Source organism: Ursus arctos, unplaced genomic scaffold (assembly GCF_023065955.2).
Source record: "Ursus arctos isolate Adak ecotype North America unplaced genomic scaffold, UrsArc2.0 scaffold_21, whole genome shotgun sequence".
NCBI lineage: Eukaryota > Metazoa > Chordata > Mammalia > Carnivora > Ursidae > Ursus > Ursus arctos.
The window spans coordinates 47,779,307-47,802,535 of record NW_026622886.1 but is presented as its reverse complement, the minus strand read 5'-3'; the positions used below and the strand labels follow the sequence as shown (position 1 = coordinate 47,802,535).

The following is a 23,229-nucleotide window of genomic DNA, read 5'->3' as shown; positions in this document are numbered from 1 at the left end:
GCATAAATCAATTAATAACAAAAGTAAATAAACAGATTGACAACAGACCATTCCATCCTAAAACAACAGAATACACATTCTTCTCGAATGCACATGGAACATTCTCCAGTATAGATCACATAGTGGGTCACAAATCAGGTCTCAGCTGGTACCAAAAGATTGGGATTATTCCCTGCATATTTTCAGACCACAATGCTTTGAAACTGGAACTCAATCACAAGAGGAAATTTGGGAAGAGCTCAAATACATGAAAGCTAAAGAGCATCCTACCAAAGAATGAATGGGTCAACCAGGAAATTAAAGAATTTAAAAAATTTATGTAAACAAATTAAAATGAAAACACAACTGTTCAAAACCTTTGGGATGCAACAAAGGGGGTCCAAAGAGGGAAGTATATAGCAATACAAGCCTTTCTCAAGAAACAAGAAACGTCTCAAATATACAACCTAACTTTACACCTAAAGGAGCTGGAGAAAGCAGCAAATAAAGCCCAAACCCAGCAGAAGAGAATTAATAAAGATTAGAGTAGAATCAATGAAATAGAAACCAAAAGAACAGTAGAACAGATCAATGAAACTAGGAGCTGGTTCTTTGAAAGAATTAATAAGATTGTTAAACCCCTGGCCAGATTTGTCAAAAAGAAAAGAGAAAGGGCCCCAAAAATAAAATAATGAATGAAAGAGGAGAGATTACAACCAACATGGAAGAAATACAAAGTTATAAGAACATATTCTGAGCAACTATATGCCAACAAATTAGGCAATGTAGAAGAAATGGATGCATTCCTAGAGGCGTATAAACTACCAGAACTGAAACAGGAAGAAATAGAAAACCTGAACAGACCCATTACCAGCTAGGAAATAGAAGCAGTAATCAAAAATCTCCCAACAAACAAAAGTCCAGGGCCAGGTGCCTTCCCAGGGGCTTTATACCAACATTTAAAGAAGAATTAATACCTATTCTTCTGAAGCTGTTCCCAAAAATAGAAATAGAAGGAATACTTCCAAACTCTTTCTATGATGCCAGCATTACTTCAATCCCAAAACCAGACAAAGACCCTACCAAAAAGAATTACAGACCAATATCCCTGATGAATATGGATGTCAAAATTCTCATCAAAATACTAGCCAATAAGATCCAACATTACATTGAAAGGATTATTCACCAAGACCAAGTGGGATTTATTCCTGGGCTGCAAGGGTGGTTCAGCATTTGCAAATCAATCAGTGTGATATACTATATAAATAAAAGAACAATAACCATATAATCCTTTCAATAGATGCAGAAAAAACATGTGACAAAGTACAGCATCCTTTCTTGATTAAAACTCTTCAAAGTGTAGGGACAGAGAGAGCATACCTCAATATCATAAAAGCTATCTATGAAAAGCCCACAGCAAATATCATTCTCAATGGGGAAAAGCCAAGAACTTCTCCCCTGAGGTCAGGAACACATCAGGGATGTCCACTATCACTACTGCTGTTCAACATAGTACTAGAAGTCCTAGCCTCAGCAATCAGACAACAAAAAGAGATAGAAAACATCTGAATCAGCAAAGAAGAAGTCAAACTCACTCTTTGCAGATGACATGATGCTCTATGTGGAAAACCCAAAAGCCTCCACCCCAAAATTGCTAGAACTCATACAGGAATTCAGCAAAGTGGCAGAATATAAAATCAGTGCACAGAAATCAGTTGCATTTCTATACACTAACAATGAGACAGAAGAAAGAGAAATTAAGGAGTCGATCCCATTTATAATTGCACCAAAAACCATAAGATACCTAAGAATAAACCTAACCAAAGAGGCAATGGATCTGTTTTTCAGAAAACTATAGCACACTCATGAAATAAATTGAGGAAGACACAAAGAAATGGAAAAACATTCTATGCTCATGGACTGGAAGAACAAATATTGTTAAAATCTCTATGCTACCTAGAGCAATCTATACATTCAATGCAATCCCTATCAAAACACCATCAGCTTTTTTTCACAGAACTAGAACAAATAATCCTAAAATGTGCATGGAACCAGAAAAGACCCCAAATAGCTAAAGGATTGTTGAAAAAGAAAACCAAAGCCAGTGGCATCACAATTCTGGACTTCAAGCTCTATTACAAAGCTGTAATCATCAAGACAGTATGGCCCTAGCACAAAAACAGACACATGGATCAATGGAACAGAATAGAGAACCCAGAAATGGACTCAAATCTATGGTCAACTAATTTTTGATAAAACAGGAAAGAATTTCCAATAGAAAAAGGACAGTCTCTTCAACAAATGGTGTTGGGAAAATTGGACAGCTACTGCAGAAGAATGAAACTGGACCATTTTCTTACACCATACACAAAAATAGACTGAAAATGGATGAAAGACCTAAATATGAAATAGGAATCCATCAAAATCCTAGAGGCAAACACAGGCAGAAACCTCTGTGACCTTGGCTGCAACAACTTTTTGCTGGACACATTTCCAAAGGCAAGGGAAACAAAGGCAAAATGAACTACTGGGACTTTTTGAAGATTAAAAGCTTTTGCACAGCAAAGGAAACAGTTGACAAAACCCAAAGACAACTGACAGCATGGGAGAAGATATTTGCAAATGTCTTGTCAGATAAAGGGCTAGTATCCAAAATCTATAAAGAACTTATCAAAGTCAACACCCAAAGAACAAATAATCCAATCAAGAAATGGGCAGGAGACATGAACAGACATTTCTACAAAGAAGACATACAAATGGCGAAGAGACACATGAAAAAATGCTCAACATCACTCGACATCAGTGAAGTACAAATCAAAACCACAATGAGATACCACCTCACACCAGTCAGATTGTCTAAAATTAACAGTCTGGAAACCACAAATGTTGGTGAGGGTGTGGAGAAAGGGGAACCCTCTTACACTGTTGATGGGAATGCAAGCTGGTACAGCCATTCCGGAAAACAGTATGGAGGTTCCTCAAAAAGTTGAAAATAGAGCTACACTATGACCCAGCAATTGCACTGCTAGGTATTTACCCCAAAGTACAAGTGTAGTGATCTGAAGGGGCACCTGCACCACAGTGTTTATAGCAGCAATGTCCACAATAGCCAAACTATGGAAAGAGCCAGGATGTCCATTGACGGATTAATTGATAAAGAAGATGTGGCATATACATACATATATATATATATGTGTATATATATACACATATATATATACACATATATATTCACATACATACCAACATACAGTGGAATACTACTCAGACATCAGAAAAACATGAAATCTTGCTATTTGCAATGACATGGATGGAATTAGAGGGTATTATGCTAAGTGCAATAAGTCAATCAGAGAAAGACAATTATCATATGATATTGCTCAAATGTGGAATTTAAGAAATAAAACAGAGGATCATAAGGGAAGGGAGTGAAAAATAAAACAGAGTGAAATCAGAGAGGGAGACAAACCGTAAGGAGGGTTTGTTGGTAAACAAACTGAGGGTTGCTGGAGGTGAGGGGTTTGGGGGGATGGGGTAACTGGGTAATGGACATTAGGGAGGGCACATGATGTAATGAGCACCAGATATTATATAAGACTGATGAAATATGAACTCTACCTCTGAAACTAATAATACATTATATGTTAATCAATTGTATTTAAATTAAAAAAAAACTTTTCTTTAAAAAAAGTAAAATAATACTTCACAACTAAAATTCTATTGTACTCTAAATACTTTCCTTGAAAATACTGATAGCTTTATCATCACAAAACTGGGACTTAGAAATTAATACAAAAATGAAATAAACAAAAATGTAGGATAAAATATGCTAAATGAGCTTTTCAATGAAACAAATGCCTGCCATTCATAGAAAAATGGGAATCTCTGAGTTTGGGCTTTATTTCAGTCCTTTTTTATTATAGTTATTATGAAAAAATAAATAAATAGATGGAGGCAGGGAAGGCTCCTTGCTAGCAAATTGAGTTCTTTGGGGAAGAAGGAAAGGAGAGAGACCAATTTAGTCGGGAAATTATAATACACCAATCACCATGATTGATCCTGCATGAGCAGTAGGCACATGGAAACAATTTAAATGTCCACAAATACCGCTTTCAGACTTAATGGCATTTTATTTATCAGGATCACTGCTTTCAGAGGCACTGTCGAGTTTCTCTCATTCCAAGAAGGAATAAGAAGTTTGGTACCTCTTCCTTGGGATTAAAAGTGGAAAATGTAGAGCAAGTGGGGAGGCAACTACTACCACTTCTTATTTCTTCGTCTGATGCTTCTCTGAGAATGAGAATTTTCCTCTTAAGCTCCTGTATTCAAGTGATTAATGCAAATACTCCATGTGGGTGTGTTTTAGAGAATCTGGAGAAGGCATTTCTATAGTGTTCCAACTCTCGCCCTTTATTTATTAGCTAACTTAGTTTCCATCTAGGAGGTAGGAATTCACTTAGTGTGGCTTGCCTTTATAAAACTAAAGAAAAGACTATTATTATCATTATGGGGGTTTTACATAGAAATACTCTTTCTGTTTTGAAGTATGACTTTTTCTTGGAGTCACTTGAAGGTAAGACAAACATACATGCATACTTTTCTTTCTTACATATATAGGAAAAAATAAAACTATTGCAAAGAAGCGACACTTTTTTTTTCAAGAAAATTCTTCTGGTCAATTTCTTGCTTTCATTTGAAGTAGATTTCCCCCTAGTGTTGGTATTTTGTTTTGAGGGGAAAAAGTAATGCTTTTGTGATGATGGCATTTAGTACAGGGATTATCTGATCCTCCAAGGTCATTTGGAAACTTTGGGCTTGGCAGGAATTTTTTGGTATTATGCTAGACTGATTTCTGATTGTGAAGATTATAAGCTTATGATTGATTGAAAGGAGGGGAAACATTCCTCTGAGTTGCTAGCAAAATAATATGTTTATTTTTAATGGATACACTTTTTCTTACAAAAATGGTAAAATTGGTTATTTGAATAAATTGACTTATTTGAAAGTCCTTATACAGATCATATATCTAGAGCACATGAACAAATACTTTTCTTCAGTTTTGTATTTGGTATTTGAATTCTTTGTTTATTGACTTTGGGAAATATCAGTTAACATCGCTAAACTTTAGTTTTCTGGTCTGTAAAATGAGAATGGTAGTACTATTTGCCTCATGGAGTTGTTGTGTTGTTTAAATTAGATAATCTATTATCACAATGCCAGCACAATAAACATTAGCTATTAATATTCGGGTTCATAATAGCATACCTGGATTTCTATTTACCTTTTAGGAAAAGGGTCAAAATTCATAATTGCTTATAGAGAGAGAGAGGAAGGCATTTTTCTTCTGTCAAAAAATCGAGAAGCTTAGACACACGGAACTCATGAACACAAGTTACCTATTATGCGGCCTCTATTTCTGTTTTGTTTCCACTGTCCACATTTCCCCATCCCCAATCTTGCCAAGCTCTTCTCCTCTCCTGTGTCTGTTTTCTGGTCCTTGTGTACGGTGCTCTTCTTGCTACTTGCTGTTCCTTAAATCACTATATAACAGGTACTAACATTTCCTTCTTTGGGCCTTTAGACATGTTATTCTCTCTGACTGAGATGCTCTTCCCCTCCAATCTCTCTGCTCATTGAATTTCACGCGAGTGGTCAAAGCCGCATGCTCTAATTTCTATAAATTATTTTCTGATTCACTAACGGGGTGTTCTTTACCCTCCTCTAAGCACTGACGGTATTCCGAATCTCTCTTAAACCATTTTTCTAACTGTGGTAGTAGTCATTTATGTACTTGATTTTATATGTCACCATAGTGCATATCCTATGTGAGTAATGGTCTATAGGAAGTGGTAGGTTATAGAAAAGGATCTGTCAAATAACCATTTAATTTTGTGGACATTAAACTTCGCACAGCACTTGATTTCCTGTGCTCCATCACATCTTCCATTGCTAGGAGATCTATGCTTCCCCAAACCCTGACTTCTGGGAACTTCCCTATTAATAGAGCTGATCTGAATTCCTCCTGAGGATAATGATCTACCCAGACAGATGGAAGATGGGAATGTACTGCACGCAGCCTACAAATCTATGAATTTCCCATTGCATTTCGTTACCTTCCATGTCTTTCACTAAACAGAATCAGTGTGTGGGGGACATACTCTTCTGTAATGTGGACAGTAAGTGCACAGGTTCAAATGAAACCTTTCCCTTTATATTTCTGTGTACCCACAGCATTTGGTATTTATCATTACTCTATTTCTCACATTAAATTCTAGCTATTTGCATAACTAACTCCCTCTCACTGGACTATGAGCTCTTCATTTTTATAATCTCGCCTTCCCACACATTTCAACCATCCTCTCTTGGACAAATAACAGTACCTGTTATATAGTAGATGCTCAATTTACTCAAAAATAAATGAATAAATAAGAACAACCACAATTTAAATAAAATATTTAAGTAGACCAAATTAGTTTTAGAATGGAAGTACTTACATGCTGTTAATGTTAGTCCAAATTGACCAGTTCATCTTATAGTAGTCTAACATATGCTGTAATAATCACAGTGCCTTGATAAGTGGGTGGACTCTCAGGATATATGCCTTTTGTGGGTTTCTGTTTTTTTTTTTTTTTTTACAAAACAAACAACAGCAAAAAATTCCTGTTATTTTACTGTAATGAATTGCCTAAGTAAGAGCAGCTATTTTTTTCCTTTTAAAAATTATAAGACCGTTCTCAAGTCAAAAAACTTAGATTATACTGACAACCACATATGAAGACAATTTCTTGAAGTGCAAAGTTCATAGATTAACAATGCTGATTTGTTGACTTTCGCTAATATTTTAGCTAGTGAACTAGACTTTATAGTCCAATTAAAATGCCTTTTTTTCCCCCTGAAAACCCTTCAGTGTCTTTGGAGGGCTCAGTTATAGAGTGTGATTAGTTAAGAAAACATGCACATTCAGTTACTTAGTTACGTTGCCTTTGAGTCTTGGATTTTGATTTTAGATCTCATCTTAAACATTACATAGACTCTGGTACCCCACTACTATTTTTCAAGTGTTAATGGAAAAAACTTCAAAGACCTGGATTCTTTAGTAAGGAAAAAAAAAACAACAATTGGAAAATTCTCACAGTTATTTGAGGTTTATCTGGTGTAACTGAAATTATTTGAGTTGTACTCTTATCTTATTGATTTTTTTTTCTTTTTCTGGCAAGATTACCCATTCCAGACTAGAACTCCTTGATATCCAATTTGAATGCCTCATCTTTCCTCCAGCTGAAGAAAGGACTTTAAAAAGATGCTGGTTGAGCATTTTAACATTATCAGAGAATAGTTTTCTCAGTATCCAGTATTGGCTTTCACTCCTCTGTCTTTGGGCAGAATTGAAGAGGTATGAAGAAAACTGCTGAAGAAGAGTTAAATAATCAACCTTTTCCGAGTCAAACCGTGGGCCTCCTGGTTTGGGTGAGATCAAATATCAGCAAACATTTTCTAACTTGTGTTCTTTAAAAGGGTTCTTTTCAGGACGCTGAGAGGAATGTGAGGTTTGGCCTCCTTTTCACATAGGAGTTGCTGAAAGGAGCACTTTATATCTTTCATGACTATATGTTTCATGAAGAATTTTTAACTTTGTCACAGTGTATAACTAAAGCAGTATTTAGTAGCTTTTAGCTCTCCATTGGTGTGCACCTCCACAGCTAGGTCCAGCTACTTCTCCTGTCTGCGTGCTTATACGTTCATCTCCTTTATTCCTGCCATCCAACCAGTTGCCAGTTTTATGGGTTTCCCATTTGAAATGCTTCTAAAACACACCCCTTCATCTCCTTCAGGCCTTTCTGTTTTTTAGTCCTTGTTCTATGTTCTCATTGATTCAAGCCATTCTTCATGGAGCTCTCACTCAACTTCACTCCCCTTCTCAGAAGCTGCCCTATTTATTATATTAAATGTAAATTGTTCTGCCTAGTTTCCAAAATGCTGTTTAATCAGTTCTTATCTTCCACACCCAATCTTTCTTTTACTGCTCTTTCCCACATACACCCAAGTTTCCTGTTTCTCAAAGTAGGGAATTTTTAGCACATGCTTCAGAATCAGAGCTGTTTGTTAAATAACATAGACTGCTGATTTCAGACTTTCCCAGCCTGGAGATCTGCATTTAAGAGGATTCCTCCAGGTGATTCTTTCTTTTTTAAAGATTTTATTTATTTGTGTGTGTGAGAGAGAGGGGGGGCGGTGGAGAGGCTCAAGCAGACTCCACGCTGAAAGCAGAGCCCTACGCAGGGCTCAATCTCACAACCCTTGGACCAAGACCTGAGCTGAAATCAAGAGTCAGATGCTTAACCAACTTAGCCACCCAGGTGCCCCCCTCCAGGTGATTCTTAATGTGCCTCAAAGTGAAGAATCTCTGCCCTCTTGCTTTGCCTGTCCTCATTGATTCCCCCTGTCTGTAATTCTAGAAAACATGCCCCTTTCACATGGGACACAGCCTCTAGTACATGTTAATTGTGTTGCTTTAATTGTTTGCATTTCTTCATCTGGAGTGTGACATAGTCCCTGGGACAGAGGTCACGTTTATACAGCATGATAAGGTAGAAAGATCACTGGGCTGGGAGTTGGACAAGTTGGCTTCTATCACAAGTTCTAACTTTGAGGAAAAACATGGGTTCCTATAGTCTCACTTTGCTCTTAGGCAAGGGTGAACCAGAGAAGATGATGTCTAAGTTTCCCAGTGCTCTAAAGAGCCTGTAGTGTCATCGTTATGGAAAGGTAGGAGCTTCTTCCTCATACCTGCGTTCAAACTTTAGCTGTGCCCTAGCTTCATAATTTTAAGTGAAGAATGATTTCCCTGAGTCTCAGGTTCAGTGGAGTAATAACATACACCTTTTGAGGGAGGTACGAGGATAATATATGAAAAGTGCCTGGCACAACAGACCGCATATAAAGGTCTTGGTTGTTATTGCTTTTGTTCTGTGTTCTCCCACACCTCTCATTATGCTTGATAAAGACAGGCCAAATGTGACCTCTTCGATGATCACATTCTTTTCTGAACACTGTGCTCCTTCATAGCTTTCTCTCTGTAGATAGTTTAGTTTAATGATAACACATGAAATTGGTCGCATTCAAACTTGGCTCCGCTAGTTAACAATTCAGTGGCTCTGTGCATGTTACTTTAACTTTTTTGAAATGAGGATTCTACTACTATCTCTACCGTAAATTTGTTGTGGGGCTAAGATAAAATAGCAAATGTAAGTGCCCAGCCAATGCCCAACCCAGAGTGAATGTGAATTATTATTTCTTGTGCCCAGGGTTAGCCTGATCCAACTGAAAGTGCATTGTTCTGGGAATCAAGAGACCTGCAGTAAGAGTTCTCAAATAGATCCTGGGTTGGTTACGTCATTTGCCTATACTTCAGTTTCCTGCTCTACAAAATGATGCTAATAATACCCCATTCCGTGGGGCCACAAAAGGATTAGATAAAGAAACACATGGGGAAATATATTCAAAAGGCAAGGAGCTGTACCAGGCATTACTTATATTTATTGTTATTATTTTCTCTGTATTTATAAAGTGAAAGAATTAAACCAGAAAATAGCCAGTGTTTATTTAACATTTACCATATTACAGGCATCTAATCCTCTTTCTTAATCCTCACAAAATCCACTGAAATAGATTTTATAATTCCTCTTTTATAACACGTGAAAATTGAGGTTCAAAGAAGCCAAGTATGTTGCTCAAGGACTCACACCCAGTAAGTTGCAGAACTGGAACTGGAAACCAGGAAGGCTGATACCAAAGAGCAAACATTTAACCACTATCAAATGACCTCTGAGATCCCTTCTGGCCAAGTGATTCTGTCCTTTTGGTTGTGGCTCTTCATGAAGAGATTGGACATGGTATTGGAAAAACAAGATGGAGGCTTTCGGTGCAAGTAAAAGAACCCCTAGAATTTAAAAACAAAACTAGGTAGTGGTAACACGCCTGAACTTGGCCTTCAGTAGGGACTCTGGACTCTTCCTGGTGGGAGATAAAAGGCACTGCGGGCCTGCAGCCCTGTTCTTCATCTTCCTGGAATAAGGAAGGCTGTACTATTTAGTTCCCTCACAGAGAAGACTAGCTCCTGCCTCTGCTTAATTTTCTCTGTATCTTAGATCACAGCAACACTGTGAGGTATTACTAACCTTTTTGTAGATGTGGATGGAAATTGAGGCTCAGAGTGGTTAAGGGCTCTGGTCACAAAGGTAGAGCTGTTGGGACTTGGATATATGTCTCTTGATACCAAGTCTAGTATGCTTTCCATTTTGCCACTCTCTCCAGATGATGTTCTAATCTCTAACTGGTCTAACTTGCAAGGTGTGATTTACATAAATATTACCGAAATATCTTACATTGACATGGTGTGTTACAATACATTCATATCTCATTTGTCTTCACAACAGCTCTTGAGTGAAACTCTTTTTCACACATGAGGAAACCAAGGTTTAGTTAGGCTAAATGACTTGCCCCAAATTCAAATAGCTAATCGGAAATATAGCCAAAATTACATTTGACTCTTCCATATGGGTTTGAACTGTGTAGGTCCACTAATAGACCATTTTTTTTAAATAAATAGAGTACAGTACTATTGATGTATTTTCTTTTCCTTATGATTTCTTAATAGCATCTTCTTTTCTCTAGCTTACTTTATTATAAGAATACAGTATATAGGGGTGCCTGGGTGGCACAGCGGTTAAGAGTCTGCCTTCGGCTCAGGGCGTGATCCTGGCATTGAGGGATCGAGCCCCACATCAGGCTCTTCTGCTATGAGCCTGCTTCTTCCTCTCCCACTCCCCCTGCTTGTGTTCCCTCTCTCGCTGGCTGTCTCTATCTCTGTTGAATGAATAAATAAAATCTTAAAAAAAAAAGAATACAGTATATAATACAAATAACATACAAAATCTGTATCAGTGGACCATTTATGTTCTTAATAAGGCTTCCGATCAACAGTAGGCTGTTAGTAGTTAAGTTTTGAGGGAGTTAGAAGTTATATACTGGCTGGGGTGCCTGGGTGGCACAGCGGTTAAGCGTCTGCCTTCGGCTCAGGGCGTGATCCCGGCGTTATGGGATCGAGCCCCACATCAGGCTCCTCCGCTATGAGCCTGCTTCTTCCTCTCCCACTCCCCCTGCTTGTGTTCCCTCTCTCACTGGCTGTCTCTATCTCTGTCAGATAAATAAATAAAATCTTTAAAAAAAAAAAAGAAGTTATATACTGGGGGTTTTCAATTGTGCAGGGGGTTGGCATCCCAATCCCTGCATTGTTCAAAAGTCAACTGTGTGTTTCTTTATGTTTTTTATATTGCACAACACCATTGATAGTGACTTGGACAATAAGATACTTCAATCATTATTCATTTTCTAGAAAAGGTAGGCAAACCAAAGAATAATATCAAGAATTCAAGTCACCAGAAAATCACATTTGAAATTGTGTTTTCTCTTAAAGTAATTGGAGGGATTCTTTTAAAGGTCTGTTTTAAAATTGAAGAATAATGATAGAGAGTTGAGCTAAGAGAAGTCAGTACTTTTTTCTTTTAAGAAATGAGAGGATTGTTCTATTATAATATTCACGTGATAACCCCAAAGAGGCTTTTAGCTTTGATTGGGATCTTAAGCAAATAACTGAAGACATCTGAAACTTATATTCTTTCACTGATTAATTAATTTTTTCATTTGTTATTCAGCAACTGTATTGTGCCAAGTGCTATGCAACATTTGTTGTACTAATGATTACAAAAGAAATTTCAGATCTATTTATACACAAGTCAGAAGTAGAGCTAACTAGTTTGGCTTTCATGCGTAGAAGATTAGACTTTATGTCATTCCTTTATTATTTCCATAGACACGACAATGTCGATTAGCGTCCCTCCAGCTCCATTTAATCTAAGCCGAGATGAAGAGACAAAAAGGAGTTCAGCTTGTAGTTGAATAGTTCTTATTCTTCTATTTTGCAGGTTTTCTTTTCTTACCTCCCAACCTTTCTGTGTGTGTGTGTGAGAGAGAGAGAGAGAGACTAATTTGAGGTTTATGTTTTCAAAAATTTTTTATTTTATGTATAAAGATAAACATTAAATGAAACTGCATTTAAAGAATCAATTCAACATTGTTGCTCTAGATATTTAAAATTTAATTTTTTAAGAACATTCAAAGTTGATTTATTAAGGGAATGGGAGTGAGTAGTTGGCCCATAGGCCAATCCATACATCTTGAAAAAGCATGCCAATACAAGTTAACAAAAAGGGAGCCTGACAGTGGGTGTGATGGTATAAAGATTGGCCCTATCAGAGGCCAGGCTGGCCCACCATCAGCCACATTCTGCTGGCTCACACAGCTCTGCAGGTCTCCTATCATCTCATCGGTTCTTCTGACCCTGCCATTTAGAAGCAGGCTGCCGTCCAACTCAAGAACTAAGTCCATCATTGCACAATCTAAATGAGAAACAAACAAAAAGCCCTAAGCAAGTCCTCACTTGTCTGATTTAGGAAATAACATCCCTGACGATCCCTACACACGAGATTGGCTAGAGAGGTTCTTCTCCGTTTCTACCATATGCCAGCCATTTTTGCTACATGTTTAAATGTAGAAGGTAATAACATCTGATTGGACTGCCCTATTAACAATTTCTGCACACCCACACTGGGGTTTTCTGTAAGAAATTTTTCCTGTGAAAGTGGAATACTCTTTAGCTCTCACAGAATGTAGTTAATCCTTGAGCCTTTGACTATACAGTAATCCTGAAGTCTCCTAAAAACCAAAAGCTGTTTCTTCACTGAGAATCAAAAAAAAAAAAAAAGTCCATGACCCCAGAATAACTTTCTTTCTTAAGAAAGAATATTTCTCTTTTGACTGTAACTTTAATTAAACTCTATTAACTTTAATTTAATTTAAGCTACTTAAATAGTTCAAATGCTATTAAACTCAAAGAACACATTTTTTTTAAAGGTATTTAGTTCCTGGGCATTTTTCCTCGATCTCAAACAGCCTTAATTACTACCCACTTATTGTTAAGTGTATCATAAAATAAAATATACTGTATAAATTGCATTAATCTCCATAAAAGTAAACTTGAAGCAGAGCCATAAACTAACCAAAATCAGAGTACAATAAAAAGGCAAAGTGCATAAAACATCTTCAAATACTTGGACCTCCATGGATGGTGAACAGATTTTTGTGCATTCTTCTATTATTTCTATGGAAATGAGAACAGGCATTTTCATGTATGGAGTATTATTATATAATTTTTCCTTCTATTATGTGATTTTCTTCTTTTCTCCCTGCCCTATGTTAATGTCTTTTCCCCTAAAAATCTTCTCTGTATCTATAATAATTTTTGTAGGTTCACCAACACATTTTCACTAAGAGGAATGAAGTAAATTTGATTTTGAAGGAGTACATTTTCCTTTCATAATTACTCATGTAATTATGACACTCTGGCACATACTAGTAACTAGGGAAAGAAGACTATTTAATTATATTCAAATGAGCATTTGCAATTGTACAATTTTTTAAATCCATAGGAAATTTAGAAAAAAAAATCTTTCCAGATTATTGCTTGCATTCTATTGTCAAAAATACTGTCCATTTAATCACTCTGAGTCAAAATTTTCATTGTCATGAAACTATAGATGTTAACCTCAGGATATAGAATCATTGATTCTTGGGTTTGGAAGCAATTCTAGATGTCTTCAAGTCCAGTTCTTCTATGGCCTAACAGATGTTTTATTAAACCTTTTCTAATTTGCAGTACACAGTTGTTAATGAGACATTGCTTAAATATCTCCAGGGATGTAATGTTTACCATCAGAGAAGCCAGCCTGCTCCAGTGCTGAGCAGTGCTAATAATTAGCAGATATGTCTTGAGCACCTAATATGTGCAAGACACTCTACTAGATGTTATGTGGGATATAATTTGAGTCAGACTTTACTTACAGTACATCAAGTGCTGATGCTCAAGTCAAGGATAGAACATGTTTTTATGAAAGACACGGCATGGTTGGCTGTAGTAGAGAATCCGTGTTCACTCATCCATTGAGATTTCAGGTGCTTTGACCTCCACTAGACAGACACTTGAGGCAGGCCAGGGATGACTCCCTGCCACACATCATAGCCTCTACTTTGAACACTGTCTCTCCCGGATCCCCTAAGCTGCATTTCCTTGAGTTTGTACCTCAACTTTCCTTTCCTGCCCCACAACCTTTAATTGACAGCACATTTACATAAGCATCTGGGAATTGGACTTGGCACTTCCTAGAGTCTCTTTGCCTAATTACACTTTCAGTTCCTGTGTCACAATTCATGCCCAAGCAGTTCCCACTCTCACATCCTGTATAAGATTCTGGAACACTTGGACACAGGTGCTGGCCCAGCCTCGATGTCCAGCCCTGCTGGAGCCAGTGGAGCCAGCCGTGTATATCATGGAGAATAGCTGGTCATAGAGACCAGCTAAATGCATGTTCTCCTTTAAATGGGTCCATTGAGAACTGGAAAACCCTTCTAGTGAATGTAGGAACTACTACCCTTTTCAAAAATGGAGTCACTTTTAACCTTTGAAATCTCCTGGCCAGTCATCTGATACAGTTAACATTATTAGTCTATATTGATAAAGAAAATAATAATAAATATTAACTGTATTCAAAATACTTTTATATTTCTGATTTTACCAAATTTAATATTTTAAAAAATAATGGCATTTATGCATGTGAGACATTATTTTCTCCAACTATCAGCAATGCTTAATGTATTTATGGCTTATGAAACCCTGGCAATCAGCACTCCCAGGGATACATGTTTCATGGAATTTGAACCAAATGATGATAAAAATATAATTATAGAATCATACTGTGCAAAGCAGATTATACATGCTATCTATTTTAGGAACCTGTGGGATCCCTATGGTATCTGCATGGTCATGCTCTATTTTATGAGTGAGAAAACTGAGGCTTCCAGAGAATAAGTAACTTGCTCTGGACATAGAGCTAGAGGTGACAAAGCTGGGGTTTAACTCCAGTCAGACCTTTCTGCCCTGCAGTCCCCTACCCTAAGCCTTTAGAACCCGGCACCAGAAAGGGGGTTGTAAATAAAGGTAAGAGAGTCTGAGGTGGTTGTTTGCAAGAACTGCACCCAGAATTACTACCATGCCCAGCCCAGCCACCTCTGTTGTGTTAGCTGATGTGTCAGCCATTCTCCCAAGCTAATAGGAAGTTGACAGTGAAAGTAACAAGAAAAGTGTGTGTTGGCGGGGGGGGGGGGGGGGGGGGGCGGGGGGGGATGTTGTTTCAGTTTTCTATAGCAGCCACTGAGTTGATGTTAAAATTTGGTTTTTAGTTGATTCCACTCATCCATACAATTGTGTTTTCTTAGCATTGCTTTTCTTACTGCATTTCTGCAGTGTGATAACCACTTAGATTTGCTGAACACATTCCTTGGATTTACCTCCTAACCAAAACAAGATAATCATGTAATAAATAATCTAAGTTCTTCAAGTGAACACGAGGACAATAAGAAGTTTCGATTGCAATAAAATATAGGAAGTGTCAAGTATAATAAAAAGCAAATAAAATACAATAGGAGTTAAGAGGAAGGTGGTATTTTGACCTTATTAAGTCAGAAGAGGCTTTATGTAAAAGTAAGTTGGTATTTTTTTCTGGATGTTGAGGAACAGTTGGACATTGGGAGTTTAAAGTTGATAAGGGGTTGGGTCTCTACATAGAGGGAGCATTCCTTTGTCATCTAGATCAGGACATATTGGAAAGTAAAAGGGGTCACTTTTCATACTTACACCTAAGCAACAGACCAAACTTGGACTGTCCTGGGCAAGCCAGCATGTATAGGGGAAAGGATAAAATAGCTCTACTTAGCGCAAAAAAAAAGGGGAATTGTAAAAAATTAAATGAGGAAAGTGCATTGGGATTACATTGTGAAGGACCTTGAGTGCCAGGCAGTATTTTATAGACATCTAGTCATTGAAAGTTTGTAAATAGGTGGATACACGATGTAAATGGAACTGTCTTTCAGAAAGGGTAATCTGACAGTAGCGAGTAGGGTGAATGGCAGGGGCGGACACTGGAATATTTACTTGATATGCTCATGGCTTCTTTTCTATCTACAAGTCTTCTTAGAGAATTTGTCTTGTCAAAGTTTAAATAACGATAGCCCTATGTTTCATGTATACATATTTTTTTTGTTTACACTTGATAGAACCAGGGTGGACATATGACTTTTGCTGGTCCAGGGAAATATTTTCCTCTTCAGAAATTTAGAGTTGAGACCAGAAAGCAACTTTTAAAGGTGTAGGAATTCATCCTTTTGAAATACTTTAGGTGGGTCATGAGCAGAAAGATTGGGCCATGAGCAAAAAAGATGGTTTAGCAGAGAACTTCTATATGGAGAGAGATCAATGCTGCAAACGTGCAAAATGGGAGAGAGGAAGAGAGCTGCTGCTTGATGGCTTTGAGATCCTGTGATACCCGCTATACCTCGTGCTCCACGATGTTCTTTTGTGTGATCATTATTGACTAATTTTTTCTTAATATGATTTGATCAAGTTTGTTTTTCGTGAAAATGAGGGTGCTCTGAGATAAAATGCTCTCCAGTAAGATTCACCCTTTGATTCTGGATCCACCTTTTTGAACAACACAAAACAAATCTCATGATATCTTTTCAAACATTTCAAGATCAGCATTGCTGTTTTATGCAGCTTCCTCTTCTTTGGGTTAAATATTTCTCTCTTCAGCAACACTGTTTGATCATCTGTTTCTTGTTAAATAAGGTGCTCAACTGAGCACCCTATCTGAGATATATTCTGACCAGTACAAAAACCAGACAGGCTATTGCTTCACACGCTTCTTTTCTCCTTGTGTCTCTTGACTACAGAGGCAAGAAAATTAAAGCATTCACTCTCCCTGTTTCTCTCAGGTACGAGAAGGTGGGGAGGACTTGTAGAATATCCTTAGCTAATGTTATGTAGCTAGAAGTCTCTAGGAAGAACATTTCTTCCGAATGAACAGGCAAAAATCCTCTAGGAGAAGCATCTTTTATCTTGTCTAGGATGAGGACAAGATGTCTGGAAGGATAGCATCCCTCATGCAAATATGAGGATGTTGCAAGGATGCTGGTGCTGGAGAATAAAAGGAGCCCGGTTCTTAGATTCTATCATTGAGCTAGACTGCCCTCCATGGACTGCCATCACCACAGTGCTTGTTGCCTGAGAAAACAAGATCCTTTTTGCTTAAAGCAATGTAGCATACTTTTTTCTAACTTGCATACAAATTTAATTGATAAACTTTCTAAGGCCTGGATATGATGCTTTGTAAATATGATTTAAGATTATATTGGCTTTTAAAAACCCTCAATATCATATAAACACTGTAATTCATTCAATCCTAGTGAAATTTTTCCTAATTTTCAAATTTATCTTCTGTGATAAATATTCATAATTTCTACCTATAAAATATAGAGTTTAATTCCATTTCCTAAACACTTCTGTTCTGTGTACCTGCTTTCCTTCTCTCTTTTATAAGAAAAAAGAGAATAATCAACGTCTAATAAATCAATATAAAAATCTGGCAGAAGATTTAAAAATTGCTAAGGCTAAGTTGTAATACAGGATAAAGAGAAGAGTAAATCACGATTTGAACACTGTGGGACCAGTGAGGAACTGAGGACCGTACACGTGCCCCGGTCTCCCAGCCCTGCCACCAGGATGTTTTCTAGGACTCTTGATGCTGAGAAGCTGCCTTGGGAGAAAAGAGAAGATACAGGGCTGGGGCATAACTGAGAACTCATGTTCCTCAAAATAGACCAAGTAAATTGCAAGAAACTAAGTGTCAAACAAAAATCGACTATGCTACCTAGAATGGGTATTTTTTTTCCATTGCTATACAGAGAAACAGAGGCTTGTGATTAAAACTACATTTCTTCACATCTGACTTAGAATGTGTGAACTGTAAAGTCACTTTAAGTATAGAATACTTGGTAATTTTAAGAAAGTGGTAGGTACAAAGGCATAGGGGAGTTCAAAAAAGGATCTCACTTATAGTCAGAGGATTAAGAGGTGACATTTGAACAAAACCATAAAGGAAGTGCATGGTTTTTAGTGGAACTGAAAAAGAAGAGTAAAGAAGGACATTTTAGTCAGGACACTGGAGCAGAGGAACAGGGCCTGCTTGGGAAAACAAGTTGTCTATAGCTGGAGCAGATCTACATTGACTGAAGCATAAAGTTTCAGAATCAGAAAGGATATTAGAAATGTATATATGTTTAATCTGGTCATCTCATTTTACAAGTGAGGCCTCTTTTTTTTCTTTTTAAAGATTTTATTTATTTATTTGACAGAGAGAGAGAGACAGCCAGCGAGAGAGGGAACACAAGCAGGGGGAGTGGGAGAGGAAGAAGCAGGCTTTCAGCAGAGGAGCCTGATGTAGGGCTCGATCCCAGAACGTCAGGATCACGCCCTGAGCTAAAGGCAGACGCTTAACGACTGAGCCACCCAGGTGCCCCACAAGTGAGGCCACTTAAGCACAGGGTAGTAAATGGTACCGTCACCCTCATACTGGTAGGGATCAGTCTTAAACCCGGCTCCCCCAGGTGCAAGTGAGGGCTCTGTTCTCTACGTACCCTGCAGAATTGCAGAAGACCATAATATGAGCTATTTCATTGGCTGTGGAAATTCACAGACTGTTTTTGAGATGAGGATTTAAGAAAAGTAATCTGTTTTATAGAGATGAATAGAATCGATTAAGGGGAGGAACAGGATAGACAGATTGAGGCAGGAGAAAAGGAACCTCTAAAGGATTATTGCATTTGTTCAGGGAAGAGGTAACAGAGCTAGGGTGTAGCACTGTAATAATTATAATTTTTGGATTATAACTATCATTGCTCATTAGGCAATTTCCTGAGGTTCTCTGGTTTCCCAGTGACTAAAATCGTGATTTTTGATCGGGATTCTTGAATGAACTGTTGAATGAATGAGTAAACAAATTAAGGTTAGTGATCATAGAAATGCAGAAGGAAATTTCAGGGAAAGAAATATTTTTGAGTCTCATGACATCAGCCGACAGTCAAGCTTTGGAAGAGAGATGCTGAGTTGATTTGCACCTACAGAGCTTGATGCAGAGAAGTGACTTCCACAAAGATTTCTCAGTCAGGTAATCAGAAAGCGAGCCTGGAGCTCTGAAAAATGTTGGGGCTGCAGATGTACAGATCTATGAAAAAAATCAGAAATATGGTGTCAGTGATTTCAAGGTGCTACACAGGGCTCTTTACATAACTAGCAAAATGAAAACTGGTCCCACTCTCCCCCTACCAAAGGGAATTGTGCCCTCCAGTGAAAAATTAGAACTTGACCCTCATATATTGTGATTGGTCTCTTTTTTTGGTTTTGTTTTGTTTTAGTACTTTCCTAGCACACATATCAGCAGTTATAGTCAGCTGAATTCTGAAACTGAATAATGCATGGGTGTGGTGTTGTTTACTAGGAACAAATAATTTATTTTATTGTCTAAATCTCAAATTCTTTAGTATGTTTCCTAAGAAGTCATCTGATTTGGACAATTATCACAAAAATAAAACTGGAGAACAAGAACTAAACCCATGTCAGTCAGGTGAAGTGAATTATTAAGTGTATCTGTTTTCCTAGAATGTTTTTACTAATAGAAAATCAGTGTCTCCCATTCCACACTAAATAGTGTGAAATATTTAAATTATTAGTTTGAAGATGTGCCAACATCGCAGTCTGCATGTCTCAGTCCTATGCTTGATGGAGGAAAGGAAGAAAGACAGAGAGAGAAAGAGGGAAAGCAAGAGAGAAAGAGAGACAGAGAGAGAGAGAGAGACAGACAGAGAGAGAGAAAGAGGAAGGAAGGAAGGAAGGAAGGAAGGAAGGAAGGAAGGAAGGAAGGAAGGAAGAAAGGAATTGGAATAGTAGAATAGTATCCCAAGAAGAAAGTTTCAGAGAAAGGACTGTATTTATATGTTTTTGCAAGATGGAAACCTTCACACCAGCAACATTATAGCTATTGTCACATCCCAGACATTCATTGTATAGAATTAACAGTAACAGTGAGTGGAAATGTGTTAGGCATGGCAGCTGACTAACTTCATAGCCCCCAGCCTGTGGATAAGCTGAGAGCCTTCACAGATCATCCTTTGAGAACCACCACTCTGATGGCATCAACACTGACCTTGATGTCAAGGGACTCACATTCTTGTTAAGGCTCTGTCTGTGGCTAACCATATGTCCCGGGGAAAGTCATTTAGCGTCTGCTTTAGTTTCCTGTCTGAATACCTGACCCTTCCTGCTTTACAGTGATGTTGCAAAATGAATTAGAGAAGGTATGAGAGAATGCTTTGTGTTCTCATAAGAAAGGTGCTCTGTCATTCTAAAAGATTATTATTAATTCACCCAGAATAAAGACTATAAACTAAGCTGAACAATAAATAGGCCTGATAAAAGTGCTCACAGTTTCCTGCCTGTATAACACAAATCTCTGCCTTGGCTACTATTAGCACCAAATGATCTCAGCTGCTTGTTCCAAAAGTTTAATCAGTAATTTTATGGTCGTGCATTTGGAGATGTTTAAATGAACGTGCATAGAGATGAAACTAATGTTATCTGGGGACAGACTGATCCAGAGATGGAATTTTTGTAATTAAGAACAGTATTTTATACATCACCACAACAAGCACCCAAATAATTTTTTAAACAAAGGGACAGAAACCAAGTGCCACCTCATGTTGAATTGTTTAGTTTAAAGATTAATCCCATAAATAGCCAGCAACGGAATGTTAGCCTACAAAGGACTGAAGTATCTTGTGGCAAATCTTCAATTTGTGGCTAATGACTAATTCTATCCCATGTAATTTCTAAGTCAGGAAATCTGAGAAAATAAATATATGAGAGGTTGAAGACCTGAAAATAAAAGCCAGGCAACTTAAACCCTCAGCAGTTAAATTTATATTTAACAGTGATTAAGTACCAGGATCATATAAGGGGCTGTAATTTCATCAGGAGGCATGAAAATGGCTGTGTTCATTTTTAACTGAACAAAGCAGATTTAGTGCTTTCCTAAGAAAGGAAGGAGAAATTGAACTGTTAGCAAGACACAAATAATTCTAATTGACTTATGGAGGGCTAAATAGAAACTAATTTTTGAGGGAGTCAATAAAAATAATTTTTATTGGGTAGTTTTCTACAATATCCCTGAATCTATAAGTTTGTGATTTATAGGTCAGCTATCCAAAGAATGTAAACAGGAACATTTTCTTCATATATCTCTTCCATTAAAGAGTTAAGATGAAAATAACATTGATCTGACTTCTGCCTCATCTCCTGCAGCTGTTCCGACGAATCCAGCCGTCAAGCCAACTGTGACAGGGTCTCAGAAGCTGCCATGTCTTTTCTTGGGGGGGGGGGTGCCTCTTTCTGGAATGTTCTTTGCTACATCTGGTTAACTCCTGCTCATTCTTAGAGAATCAATCACTCCTTCTATTAATATCTCTGCAGACCCACTCTCCCTTGCATCTCCTGCTGCACCACAACTGAAGCCCCACCCTCACCCTTTCTGTTCTCAGATCTTTATACATTTGCCTTTATTCTATCCCATACTGACTTTTGGAAACTTGCCTGGCCTCCCTCTCCCTATAAAGCCAGAGATCGATAAGCTGTATTTTCACTTTTTGAGCAGTGTTCTTCTCTGCCACTATCACAGAGAAAGCTCTCCTTCATTCTAGATCCATGCAGTAGTACAGGTTTTGGACTTGTCGCCTCATCTTAGAATCTCTCTTAGCCTTTGAATCTCTTGAAGAATTTTGACTCAGTTTCACTCTGAAGTGGATCTTTCTGCCTCAGTTCAACTCTGTGATGATTTTCTGGCCTCTAGCACCTAAATTCCATCTTGAGTCTGCTGAACCACAATCCCAGTAAGATGCAAGTGGAGGGAGAAATGGCAATTAAGGCATTTATTATATTGTTTCGTGATAGGTAGTCTGCTTGTCTGTCTTCTCCTGTTGACTACAAGTTCCTTGAGGCCAGGATTTGTCTTATGTTCCTCCTGTCATCTAAAAGACCTGGCACAGTGCCAATACATAGCAGGGGCTTATAGAACAAATGAAGTATCTTTGAATTAGAGCATGATATTACTTTTATAGTTTAATCCCTGCATGAGATAATTTATTCTTCAACTAGGACAAAATAGGTTTGTTTACAAGGAGGCCAGAGGAAAACATGTAGATATACTGGTCAGAATGAAGACCTCCTTCTCCTCTCTGCTTTTTACCAGTGCGAGAGTATTTCATGGCTTTGTGAAACTTTGAAAAATACTTGTTTAGTAGACTCTGATTGTCATGTCTCCTAGTTACTTATTTGTATTCCGTCATTGTCTTGAGTGGGGAAGTCTGATCTGAATGTTGGCCTCTGATTTTCCTGCCAAGGAGAGCTAGAGCCTGGCCCATGAATACAGATCCCTTGCTGGCTTTCTGTTGCCTGTGAACTAGGTTTCCAGATTGCAGTGTCCATCATGTTGATCGTTGAACCTTAACGTCAAACATAACATCGATAACATAGTAGACACCCAATACGTGTTTGTTGAAAGGCTGAATGATGATCTCCAAGGTTCTTGTCTGCTGTCTCCTGCCCTGGATCCTCTGTCATAGGCCATGTCCACCCATTAGGAAATCACTATCTCACTTGGCAGCTATCACGTCCTGCCCATTCAGAAACACCAATTCTGGACGTTGTGTGGTATATCTGGTGCATCTGGCTGTGCTTTCTAAGCCCATTTCTTTAGAGTAGTCAGTGCTCTTAATATTGGGTTCCCTCTAATGCTCTGGGTTTCGAGTCAAAGACCAGCGGTCTCTTTTTCCTCTACTTTCTTCCAAAGCCCTGAGTTGCCCATTAACATTTTTTTTTTTTTTTTTTTTTAGATCTGGGATACACTTTATGATGCTGTGCAGCTCTTGGCACCCACTTGGCCCACAAAGGTTGGCTGGATTGAATTCAATTTGAATTTCCATGGCTAGATGCCCATTTCCCTGTGTTCTCGGTTACTGTGCACAGTGGGCCTCTATGATAAGGGGAGATTAACCTGGCGAGGGCTAAGGTTCAAGCCTCTGAGTGCTGCTCTGACATTCTTCCAGATTCTTCATGAGCTTTGGAAGAGGCCACTTAAATAGGAACTCATGTCCTTAGTAGGAAGTTGTCCATTTTTACTGAAATTAAGATTA

At 38.0% G+C, this 23,229-nt stretch overlaps 1 protein-coding gene across 11 annotated transcripts in view; it reads left to right on the top strand.

The window, feature by feature from the left end:
• SLC16A7 (solute carrier family 16 member 7) overlaps window positions 1-23,229 on the top strand; it is a 724,207-nt gene that overhangs the window by 88,957 nt on the left and 612,021 nt on the right. For 7 of the 11 annotated variants that reach the window (XM_048217844.2, XM_048217842.2, XM_057316176.1 and 4 more), the window contains one exon: window positions 22,930-22,986. The exons of the other annotated variants lie outside the window; for them this stretch is intronic. The gene's annotated coding sequence lies outside the window, so the exon portion shown is untranslated. The remainder of the gene's footprint in view (window positions 1-22,929; window positions 22,987-23,229) is intronic. 11 annotated transcript variants of the gene reach the window in all.